The sequence below is a fragment of the Gavialis gangeticus genome, unplaced genomic scaffold (genome assembly GCF_001723915.1).
Source record: "Gavialis gangeticus isolate Ggan-Ray unplaced genomic scaffold, GavGan_comp1, whole genome shotgun sequence".
In the NCBI taxonomy this organism is placed as follows: Eukaryota; Metazoa; Chordata; order Crocodylia; family Gavialidae; genus Gavialis; species Gavialis gangeticus.
Window position 1 is genome coordinate 119,749,302 of NW_017728992.1, and position 12,918 is coordinate 119,762,219.

The following is a 12,918-nucleotide window of genomic DNA, read 5'->3' on the forward strand; positions in this document are numbered from 1 at the left end:
GATGGCCCGCAGAGTGGGGGGGAGGGGTGTTGAAGTACCAGCTTGCAGGGTGGCATGGAGGCAGCAGACAAAATGGCAGCTACCCTCTCATCCTTCCTCTCACCACTGAGGCCTCTGCCATTCGGTGCCAAGAGGTGGGGCTGCCAGAGCACATCCAGGTAATATCCGCAGAATTAGCTTTTTATGCCATAACCAACGCATGAAAATTGTTTAGTTTCTCCATGATTTAAGTAAACTTCTAATAATATAATATCAATTCTGCATAGTATATGCACTTGAGAATCTTTTAAAAGAGTGTTAGTAAATGCTTTTTTTTTTTTTCTTCCACTGGATCAACTGGTCAAATTTCTATTTAGCTGAAGAGTGCTGTTGCTTTCAAAATAACAATAATTTTTAGATGCATTTCAGTTGTTTAGACTTATTGGAATAATTTTTAGAATTATTTTCTTTCAAGTGTAGTATATGAGAGAACCTAGCTCACTCGCATCAGAACCCAATTAACAACCAATAGCTACAAACTATATAAATGGGGTACCTATCATTTTTAGGTTAAACTTGTGTAAGCTCCAGAGTGACATAGAAACCAGAGTCCAGTTTAAAACCCAATGGGTGCATCAACATTAGATGCTTTATTGTACATTAGACTAATTTAATGCACAGTAAAGCATCACTGTCTACATGTGTGCAGCAATTACTGCACAGTATGTTAGCTTAATGCACCATTTTCTAGTACAGTACCTATAGATACAGGTAGTAGAAAAATGGCACATTAACTAATGAACCATACTCCATGCGTAGACTGATTGGGAGCAAATTGCTCCCAGTCAGCCTGGGCAGAAGGAGGCCACAGGATTTTACCTGTGTTAAGTGATTCTGGGAGCATATTGTTCCCCCAACTTTTTCTAACGAGCATTAGACTTGTGCAAACTTATGATTTTGTATTGATTAGTGCCAGTGCACTGGAAAGACAATAATAGTATTAAGTAGCATAATATGGTTGATACCACTGGGAAGCCAGTATGTAAATAAGTATGACTTGAGTCTTTCAGTTACAGAGGCTACTATGAGCCAACCCAGATGGATGCGTCCAGATGAGCGCGCAAGTGCCTCTTGCTCAGTCTCAAATCCCTTTGAGATAGGGCAAAAGGCAGGTGCAGGAATAAAAAAAATTTCCCCGTGCTGCAAACTTGCAGCACAGGGAGAAAATTTAGACCTCTGGATATCCAGGGGCAGAAAAAAACACTTCGCAGAACAGTGGAGCAAGGCATAGTCCCAGACCGTTCCTGGAGCCAGCACGGGAGTCGGTCCTCCAGAAGAGATGCTCTGGTTTTGGGCAGAGCATCTCTTTGGTGCTCCTGCGGCCCCCGGCGCTATCCAACTTAATTTAGGAAATGGGGGAGGAGGGGGTTATGGGTGTGAGGGGTGGCAGAGGGATGTGGGGGAAGTTTGGAAGTGGCTCTCCTCTAGGATGCTCCATGTGCCCCAGCATCACAGCGTTCACAAGCTGTACCTGGTACCTCGTGGTATGTACAGAAAAACATTTAAAGCTGTGTCTGTGGTCGAATTGCTGATTCTCTGAATCGGTATCGAATCTTCAGGTTCGGATTTGGCCGAATCGAATTGGGGAGAGTGATCCGAATTGACTAATTGAATCACTGTCCCCGATTTGGGCCGCATCTAAATTGAATATGGCCTGTTTTGTACACCCCTAGTATGCAGTCCTAAGTGGGGAAGATGAGAAAAAAATTGTGAGGTAATTCTACTGAAAAAAAATGATAGCAGGCAACAAAGGATATGTGAATTTATAATCTGCAAAATAATCCTGTGTGGCAATGATTCTCAACCAGGGTGTTGAGGTTTGCAAACATAATTCACAAGATAAACTCAAAGATTCTGCCCTGTTAGGGTCTTTCTGAGTTCTCTGGAACAGAAGAATCAGTCTGTTATTTTTATGTAGTCAGTTAAGAAGTAAAAACGAAGAGGTAGCATTTTCCAAGAGATGCCTCGAGACTATTGAGGGGTGCCTTGGTTCTAGAAAGCTTGAAAACCACTGGATTATGGGCCAGAAGTGCAAAGGTAACACATGATGGACAGGCCAATTACAGACCATCTTTCAGGTCCTAGTGCTATAGTTTGTGGTGGTAGATTGAGGAGGATATCGTGTTACCTCCAGAAGTGTTAGTTCAGGTCCCTAGTTCAGGGGGAAAACATAGGGAAAGGAAATTCACATTAAACTACTTAAGCTGAGACAACACATTGACACAGACTTGAACTCAGTGTGACTGTATAATTCACAGCAGTCTTTTAGGCTGTTTGCCAACTATTCTGGCTTCTCCGGAAAAAAAATGAAAAGGCAGCAAACAGGGGTGTCTCTTTTCTTGGAAGTTCGCTGTGAATTTGCAGTGTGGTAATCTTGTCCATGACCAGGCAGCACAAGTAGTACTGTTCTCATATGAACACCCCAACATATGTGCAGGAGTGCCAGGTGTGCCTGCAAATATTTGTTGCAATGATCAGTTTCTGAAAGTACCAGTGCTTATTGCAGAATAAGTTAATAAAGGGCTTGTGGTATAGCAGGGGGAGGATAAACAGGAAACAGTTCCACTTCATACATTGCAGTCTTATCCAGAACAACAGCCTTTGTAATCTAGAGTGGCCTGTCAGAGGTGTAAAAGAATGAGTTTCAGGGCCAGAGGCAGGGGGAGGGAGGATGTGGTTATTGTGACCATCAGAGAGCAGAAAAAGGTCATGCAGTGCCTAATGACACTTAAAACATGCACACTTAGCTGAGTCCAGGAGTGGCACTTTGGTATAAGTTGAAGTGGCTTTTCCATCAGAAAACCCATTTGGGTCTTTACAGCTCAGCCTGTTTAATATCTACCTGCTGGTAACTTTCTTCCCCTGGTCAATTAGCAAGAGGGATATTGTTGGAACTCCAGAAGCTGACACATACTACTTGTTTAAGGACTTTTAAAAAACCAAATGAAATGCTATCTAAAACATTGGTTTAAGTTTTAAATGCTGACCACTTCCAAACAAGCTAAATAAAACTTGCCCCGACTGTATTTCCGTTGAGGCCAGTGGAGTCACATCAAGGATTATTTTGGTCAATTCTTTGTTTGGGCTGATGCCCCAGGCTTTGTGATTAGTGTCCATTTAAAAAAAATAATCTGGGGTGTTGACTTTTCATTGCAGAAGGCTATAGGTGAAATCCTGGCTTTTTGATCTTTACGTTTAGAGATCGTGATATTTGTTTTTTAAACTTGGACTTGATACTACATTTCTGATTCTATTGCCTTGTTATCAGAGCTGTTAAAATCTATTTTTACCCTCAGTAATAGCAAATACACACCAAATTTCTAGTTACAAAAGGTGCACTAGATTTCCGTATGATTTTTTGAGAGAGTTTTTGATGCACATGTACTCAGTTATCAACTTCGGACTGTCATCTTTATGAAATCAAAAATTATTAAAAAAAGACAAAAATAAGTAAACTTGCTTGTCCTCTCTGAGAAATGGGTCCAGACCAAGGATTTTTTTAAGTTGCAGCTTTTTTGTTTTGTTTTGTTTTTAATATGGGAATTTTCTCTCCATCCTCTGAAAGAGAGAAACTGTGCCCTGAAAAATGCCATTTTGAGGAGAAAAGCAGAGTTGAGTAAAGGAATAACGTTTAGAGTTCAAGTAGAGAGAATGTTGTCATTTTAAAGGTGTATGTTATAGACTTTGGAAACCTGATTAGAAGGGAAACTGTTTTGCAGCCTTATCCTACAGTATGTGCTACTGCTACCAAGCAATAATATAAAACAGGGTAGAGTCTCTTGTTTTAAATGCAGCAGTCCAGAAGCAAACACCGGGATGCAAAGTACATAAGGAACAAAGACTGAAGGATCAAGAATCTGAACTAGGTTCCTCTTCAAAAATAATCTCTGTTAAGTGTTTACTAGTGGCCTATTTGACTTGTGTGGTTTGTCTTCAGTTTGCTATTAGCAAATGAGAGTTGTAGTTAGTTGCATTAGTCTGAGGTGAGAAAGAAGGCAGGGTAGAGATGCACCTTAGACTATCTAAATCTGCATACGTTTTTCTTAGCCTGAGCATACTTCATTAGATGCTGATCAGCATCTCTGCATCTGATGAAGTGAGCTCAGTCTCAGGAAAGCTTATGCATCTCGGATTTACTGCATTTACTTTATTCCAAGATGAGGCTTCACCCCACCTCCTCCCACGTGTTAAGTGTGGGTGAGGGGGAGCAAAAAGTCCCTCATCTTGAAATTTAATGCAGTGTGGTGGGGGATAACCAGCTGGTATAGCCCTGGCTGCAACCCAGGCTCAGGGCCCAGAGCTGCAGCTACAGCTGCTGCCTTCCTCCTGTCTTCCTCCCCATAGCCTTCTCTGTACCCCTTCTTCATCTCTCCCCAACCCCATGGCACAAGCTCCTTCTGCTGCTGCGACAGGGTTGGCCTGGGGCCAGAACAAACATGCTCCATGCCCCAGGCTGCAGTGGGCTTGGAGCTTGCCAGAGCATGGGGGGTGTGGGAGGCACCAGTGAAGGAAAGAGGCTGCTGAGTAGTGGGGAGATCTGGAAAAGTTGGACTTGAGGCCATGGGTAAAGCAGGCAGGGGGCTAGAAGCTGCATGGTAGGAGAGGACGGGTGGGAGTGGGACACTAAGAGGCTGCAGGGGAATGGAAGAAGAGCCTGAGGCTGTGGGGGTGGTAGGCACAGGAGTGGGCAGAGTCAATCGGGGCAGGCATGGGGGGAGATAAATGGGGAATTTGCAAGGGGCAGGGGGCAAGCCTGCCTCCCCGACCCTGTCTCCATCTTCTGCCCTCTCCTGCCTGGTCTTGTAGGCTACGGACAGACATTACACATAAACCGGTTTAGGTGATCAGAAACTGATTTAAACTTCAGTGCACATAAGCCAGTTCGAAAAAGGCTGAAACTGGTTTGAGAAAAACTTGAACTGACTTGAGTCAAACCAGTTTATACAATGTGTGTCCCAGACCCCTTCTTGGTTTAAGTTAAATCAAAGTCCTTCAGCATCCCAGGTGCTTGGCAATTCTGGAGTGGGCTCTGCTCCAGACCAGCAGGGCTGGCCCCCAGGGCTGCACAAAACTTTGCTCGCTGGTTCAATTCAGAGGAGATTCAGCCTGATTTGGTGGTCCAATCTGAATTTAACTGGGAGACCCATTAAAAGGTCCAAATCGAGTCCGAAGCCTCTGAATTGATTTGGAGATTTGGATCAGCTGGGGAGGAGCAGGCACAGCCAGGCAGCTGCAGGTTCTCCTGTGGCTCCTCTAGCAGTGGCTACCTCTCCCCAGGTTGTGGGAGCTGTGGGAGAAGCCTGCATGGCTGCCCTGCCTGGCCCCAGCCTCTTGGAAATTAAAAAAGGAAAATATCCATGCGCTCATTGGCTCTGGCAGTGGTGAACAAAGCCTCTGAGTACTTGTGGCAGAGCCCCCCCACCTTCACCCATGCAGCATGGAACAGTGGGGGGCAGCGGAGATCACCTCCCCCACCTGGCACCTGTGCGGCAGCTGCCTCAGTGAGGGTGCAGTGCAGCTCAGCAGGATTCTGTGCGCTGTCTGGGATCTGGGGCAGTTCCAGTAGTCACCCGGACCCCGGCACCACTCAGCCCCAGTAGCCTTAGCTCTCAGACAGTGTGTGGCACCCTGCTGAGCCACGCTGCACCTGCACCATGGGGGCAGCTGCCGCACGGGTGCCAGGTGAGGGAAGTGATCCTTGCTGACCCCTGCACAGGGAGGGCTTTCTGCTGCACTGCACAGGGAGCGCTTTCAGGAACTGATAGCCACTGCCAGAGCTGGTGAGTGTGTGGATTTGTTGTTTTTTGTTTTTGTTTTTTTTTTAAAGTGCCAGGAGGCTGGGGCTGGGCAGGGGTGGGGCTGGGCAGGGCAGCCATGCAGGCTTCTCCTGCAGCTCCCCCTGCCCAGAGAGACCCTGCAGGCACAGCTGAAGGAACCATGGGAGACCCTGCAGCTGCCCTGCTGTTCCTGCCTCTCCCCGGAGGACCCAAATCTCCAAATCAACACTGAGTATCCGATTTCTGATTTGGCCAAATCAAATGGGGACAGTGATTCCAATTACCAAATCGAATCGGCCAAATCTGAATTGAATACTTCCCTATTTGCAGAGCCCTACTGCCCCCCTGCCCCCCTGCTCCCTGGCTGCAGCTCCTGCAGAGACTGCAGGTACAGTGGGATCTGCCTGGCTTCCTCCTGGTCCCCCCTCCCCCTCACCACTCTCTGCTCAAGCAGAGATTTCCCTGTTCCCCTGTGCCTTACACAGACACCTCTCAGCATTAGCTAACATACCACATGCTGGTTACGATCTGTGTTGTGGGAGATGGGACAAAGGCAGATAGGACAGTGTCAGTTTTTAAGGCTTTTTGGAACTAATCAACAGGTAGCTGGTAATGGCCCTCTGAAGAGCTTGAACTAATGAGAGAGACTGTTGTGTTTTTTTGATGGGATGACAAATGCTAACAACTCTGTGAATCCCTGCTGTGCAACTCAAATTTCTGTTATCAACAGGGAGGAGGGGGGAAACCCTCCCTAATTACAGCATCCTGCTGGGGCCTGGCCACGCCCCCTCATCTTATCACTGGGGAAGGGAGGGCTTCTCCAGCTGATTTTAGGATTTCCATAGCATGGAGATTCACAGCTGATGACATTTACAAGCAGTTCCATTTCCCTACACAGCTCATTTACTTACCAGTAGGGCCTAGTTTTAACCACAATTTTGCATTTTTCATGAAAATCAGGAAGTTGACTTTTGCTGGGGAGTTCCCCAGGAAGCAGCCATACCATGTGGCTTTTCCTTGCAAAAAAATGGAGCCATGGGGGCTGCCATGCAGTACCCAGTCTCTGCCCCCACCTACCCCAGCAAGTGTTTTTAGCAGTGGTGCATTACCAGGCAGGGCCTGGCAGGCAGTTGGAGGGAAGTGCTCTGTGCTGCCCCAGCAGGGCCCCTGCTTGCAGGGTGGATCTGGGGGCAGCAGTGGGTCAGGCTGAGGGACAGTGGCCCCCCACATACATGCAGACAGCCCTACCCCAGCCAAACTTGCCTGGCATTGCAGTGGCTTGGCAGTGCCCGCAACCAACAAAGGTTTGCTGGGCAGGTGGCAGGGGACTGGAGTGTGAGTGGCATCTCTTGCACAAGGGGGTGCCCCAGCCCAGCCAAATTCAACCAGTGTGGTGAGTTTCTTGGCTGAGGGCACTGCCAAGCCACTGCTGCCTTGATGCCAGGCAGGTTTGACCACACTCTCCACCCTGACCATTAGCATCACGGCCCACTCATCGGTGGAGGCCACCATGATCTGGGCATGAAAATGGTGGCACCTGCCACAAATGGGCCTTGATACTAGTGAGCTGGGCCTGTGATTTAAACCAGGCCCTACTTATCAGCTAATGAAACTGAGCAGCTCCAAAGGCATTGTAAGTTGTTTGGTTCCAGTCAATCAGTTTGGAAATTATGCATATTGTACCAGCTCCTTTCTCAAGTTGTGCCACAGAAGTTTGTTAATTTAATACAGTAGTCCAAAGTTACCAAGCAGATTGTTTACAACTGGTATCGGTTTCTTGTGTAGTTATTTAACTAAACTAACAAGATTTGTTTAATTCAGTGGTGCTCAGCCTTATGGCCTCACAGGCCAGATGAATAGCACAGAGCCCATCAGCAGCTAGACCAGGCCCTGGCACCCATCACCACCTGCTCCCTGCTATGCATGCTGGGACCAGGTCTTGGGGGCCTGGCACCACACACCCTGTGTGCTGGGATTGGGTCCTGGGGGACCTGGCAGCATTCCCTCCCACCAGGATTGGGCCCTGGGGCCCAGCACCACCTGGCACTGCATGCTGGGATCAAGCACTCCACTGCTGCTGAAATTCCAGACCTGTGGGAGTCCCATGGGCTGAGTGACAGCACCGTGGGCCAGTTTTGGCTCATGGGCTGGAAGTTAAGCACCCCTGGGTTAATTCATTATGGTAGGTCTTGCCTATTGTTTTTGGAGCAAGGTATCTCGGAGTTTTTAGGTGCTGAAATGTGACTAGTGCAGCATCTATATTTGCTTGTGATTTGTAAACTCCATCTCCCCTTGCTCCATTGTTAGCGAACCTCTCAGACTTCATCTCCTTCCTTCTTCAGAAATGGACATTGTGCAGTTCCATTCAGTGCAGTTACCATATACGTGTATACAGAATCCTGATGCAAATTAAATCCTTAATTTGGAAAGGCTGAAAACTTTCACTCTTCTATTTTTTTTAAATGCCTTAATGCTATCACAATAATAAATTTTGAATAAAATTAATACATACACTTGTAGCAAATGTTTTAGTAATTCTTATTCTGTATTAGAGATCTCCATTTTTTTCTTCTTTTGAGTTTCCTTTTCAAGTTCCTTTTTTAACATATAAAATTCTGGTAAATAATTGCACAAGTTACTGTTTCATCTTCCCTTTTTTTCAACAAGCCTTTTGTTCCATTCAGAATATACAGCAGCTAGCTAGAGCTAAGGAATACACTCCAGCCTCCCTTGCCCACATGATTTTAATACAAATATTCATGAACAGTAAACATTTAAATAATATATTAATCAGCCATAGAAAACTTGGGATTTGTTTCTGAAGGACTTGAGATTACCATAAATGCTGTGGTACTGTACTTATTTTTCAGCGCCTCTTCCATTTGATGCTAGTTGATTAACGTCTGGGGTGTGCCAGGCTTTAATCTCAATTTTTTTAAAAACTTGTTAAGAAGTTTTGCTTGTCTAAAGTCGACATTACCAAAGGAATCTGGTTTTCATTAGGTTACAGACCATCGTATTAATACTGATCAATAAAAGCCTTCCCTGAATTGCAGGCTGCCCTAGAAATTGAGACCTCCTGATATTTGAAGTGCAGGTACTTCAACCTCAGAATTTAGCAATGGTATTTCTTTTTTTCTCCAGTTGTGGTTTGAAATCCTTACAGCAGCTGGTGTAAAATAGAGAGGCTAAGTAAGAGTTCAAGCCCCCTGCACTGTCACCAGGATCATAGGAATGTACAGAGTAGCCAAAAGCTGCCTTTACACCCTGCTTCACCCCTGCCCACTGACTTGCAGCATGTCCATTTTCACTGCAGTGGATGATCTGGCTCTTAAATTTTTAACTTAAGAAATCCAGCTTGCCAAACTGCAGAGAAATAATTTAAAAGGTTCCGTGATACAACAGTACTGAGCTCAGCTGAAACCAGTCTAGCAGTAGCACTACTTCATATTCTTATGTACAGCTTAGAAATATACAATCAGAATCTCTTCAATGTCTCATTAAATTGTACCCTGTCTGTGTAAATATTTAATAAATAGCACTGCACAACATACTGAAACCATGCCTTTGAAAAGGACATTATAAGGAAGAGAGGACTCTGATTTGGAATTACAGTACAAACCTGAAGTTCTTCAATTTTATGCTATATAAAGCTGAGGTTCACCTTATTACAAACCAAAACAAATAGCTAATAATGCTTTATTTTGTGTATACTGCTTAATTCTAGCTTTGAATTATCACCAAAGAGGTGTCAACAATGACTGCTTGTATAAACAGTAAGGGTAAACATAAACTTCATATTTGAGTCCTTCTGCCTGGAAGGGACAGAGCCCTTTTCCTTGGAATGAAGGGCAGTTAACTCAAATTAGCCATGATTGTCCTGGGAAAACTGATATCTCTGAGGCTGCTTACAGACCTAGGGAAAAAAAAAAACAGTTTACTTTAAGCTCATCTCACAGTGCAGAAGATGCGTTGTGTTAGACTTTGGGCAAGCCAGGTCAAACTGTATAGATCACATGCATCAGCAAGACTTTTTGGTGCTTTCATCTAATAGCTGAATCAGATTTAGCTAAAAGTGCCAAAAAATCCTGCTGAAGTACCCAGTCTGTATAGATGCTGGTGAGCTAGGTTGAACTAATTCACTTCCTCTTCCAGTAAAGCACTGGTTTTTTTTGTTTGCTTTTTTTCACATCTGCAAGCAACCTGAAGTACTTGGTACACTTCAGAAGTACTTAAAGTGGGACAGTGGGCTTGTACTCTCTAGAGCTAGGGACAGACATTCAAAAAGCCTGAGCCTGAATTGATTTAACTTGCAACGCTTGAACCAATTTGGAAGTGGATAGACATTCCCTTTTCATTCTAGAAATGCAGGCACATGCCTGCAGTGGCTCAGGCTAGAAGCTGGGGGGTGCTAGAGCAGCATTCCCTTCCTTTCCACAATGCTGAGCTGAGGTGGGGCATGGCCAGGCCCTGGCAGGACACACTAATTAGAGAGGGGTGTAAACCCTAACCTTGCTTGCGCCATCCCAGGCTTTTCCCCGCTGGCTGCTCAAGGGGATTCCTTTCTCCTGGTATTGCCAAACCCTGCATCTATTGCTAGTGAGCTTTTCAATCTGTCTCCCTGGTTCTTCAAACTGTGTGCAAACCAGGTCATTTCTAACACCTTTCTCTGTCCCCTCCTGAAGACTGACCAACTGCAGTCAGCAGGCTGCTTGTCCTAACAGTGTATTGTCCCATCGAGCCCTAGAAAAGAAAACATCTCATTAATTTCAAACTCTTTACATCTGCGGGGTGCATTTGCATTTGCAAGCCACTAGCTGTCCAGCTTTGTTCCAATGAAATTGGAGAATCGCACAGACACCTCTGTGTTAGCTAGCATGGGTGAGCATGGCCAGATATTGGGTCCCTGCGCTGGGAGAGGGGCAGGAACGGGGATCCCTACTTGAGCAGCCAGCCAGGAAGAGGGGGTGGAGCAGGGGGAAGCCTGGCAGCTGCTGCAGTCCCTCAGCCAGCCAGAGCAGTGATAGTGCTCTGACTAGGAAGGAGAGGGGTGGGGACAACCCTGCTCTGCTCTAGCAGACAGCCCTGCAAAGCATCTGGGATGCTGGGGGACTCTGGTTTAAGTTAAACCAGGAAGGAATCTGAAACGGACATTGTATAAACTAGTTTGACCCAAATAAGTCTGATACTACATTCAACCAGGTTTACCTCATACAGGTTTCAGCCATTTTCAAACTGGTTTATGTCCACTGAACTTCTGTTACAGATTTGAACCAGTTTCTGATCACTTAAACCGGTTTATGTGTAATGTCCTACCTACCCTAGGATTCCAAGACAAAAGGCTTTGTCCTGGGAGAAATGCATTCTGACTTTACCCTAAGTTTATTCAGCTTCAGATTTTTCATCTTCAGAACCTGTAGTTAGGGGGAGCAGGGGAGATAACCCTCTGTTTATGCATCAGTTCATCAAGTATCCCTATTTTAAAATACTTTTTCATTTTCTTATGCTTTTGTAAAACTTTTTAGCTCTTTTTGGGACAGTGTTGAAGATTCATTCAGCTTGTTTGATCAGTATTCAATATTTTGCTTTTCATCAACCATTTTCTTACAACAGTAATAGCCTTTAGCTTCCATAGTAATACTTTTATTTTGAAAGAATTCTACATCCACTTACTAAATAGTTTTCCAGGACGTACTTGTACTAAGTGTAAGTACTAATGATTGCGCAGTAACTGGCATTACTGCACAGTCCCAATGCTACATGGGTTTTTTCCCATGCTACTGCTACTGTGCAATAGATCAGCATCACAGTTCATGCCTGCTGATGCTTCATCGCCATAGCAATGAGCTATGGCAGTGTAGCTCATTGCTACAGTGATCTAGTGTCTTGTGTAGACGTGCCCGTTGAGACCTGATTTACTCTTTACTCTTGCATGTGGCTTTGCAGTGGGGAGGCTGCTTACACAGTGATTTAAAGGGAAAAACAGTAATTTGAATAGTTCTTGGAGGCATGGCAGTAATTATTTAAAGGGATATTGGAAGAATATTCATTCAGTTAAGTAGACAAAATTGTGTATTAAATATGAAAGCTGTGAAAGTGCTCTATACTAGGTGAGGCATTAAAGAGAAAACAAAGCCACTTTTCCCAACCCTATGTAGCATTTGTATGTAGTTGAACAACAGCTGTTTGGCTGCTCATTTGAATGTACAAACACTTTTTACGTGACCAGCTAGGAATAGTTCTACTTTTTCTTTTTATACTCGTTAGTTGATTTGCATAATACATAGTGTGTCAGTGAAAAAAATGTTACTACAATTTATAAGAATGCCTTGGGAAAGCAGTGGTTTACTTCGTGAATATTTGTGCCAGCCTTTGTAATAGGCAGTAATTTAACATTCATTAGCACATTTTATTTGCCTTAAAAACGCAGTTGTTCTTTCCCATCCAGAAAAGGAACTATTGTTGTTTTTATCTTTTATTCTTTTCCCTGCTTGGAAATTTTTGGATGTGTGAAAACTGGTATACAAATGACTTTTTAAAACTCCATGCCCCACCTCCTCCCCTGCCACACACTTTTAATGCAAATAAAAGCATTGTTTTGAAAAATGTATTTTTGAATTGTAAAATTTGCTGAAAATGTAAAGAATCCAAGCAGATCTTATGTTGAATAATCATCAGCAGAGGTATTTCAGGTCTACTAATTTTCAGTGGACTTTGCACAAGTGTTAAAAAAAAATCTTTGTTTTTCCAGAAGCTTTTGTGGGGAAATCACTGGCAGGGTTTGGAGGATATCTGTAGAAATCAAAATTCACCATAGCAGTCTTATTTCCTACCCTTACTTATTTACTGTCATGTTCACCACAAGTACTCAATATTGTGTGTATGGGGGCAGGGGAGTAGAAAAGTTGGTATTTGTAGTGACATTGGTTGAAATTCCCTGCATTCACTTGTGTTATTTCACATCAAATGCAACAACATTAGGATCAGGTATAGCTTTGTTCTTAGTTAGACCTTCACATTGATCCCTCCTTCCTTCTAAAACCTAAGTCATGGATCTGGAGCATGCAGGTCAATATCCTAACACACGCACAGCCAGCCTGTA

General features: G+C 44.4%; 1 protein-coding gene across 2 annotated transcripts in view; it reads left to right on the forward strand.

Moving 5' to 3' along the window:
• The window catches only part of LYN (LYN proto-oncogene, Src family tyrosine kinase), a 98,909-nt gene that overhangs the window by 60,458 nt on the left and 25,533 nt on the right, over positions 1-12,918 (forward strand). The window lies entirely within an intron of this gene.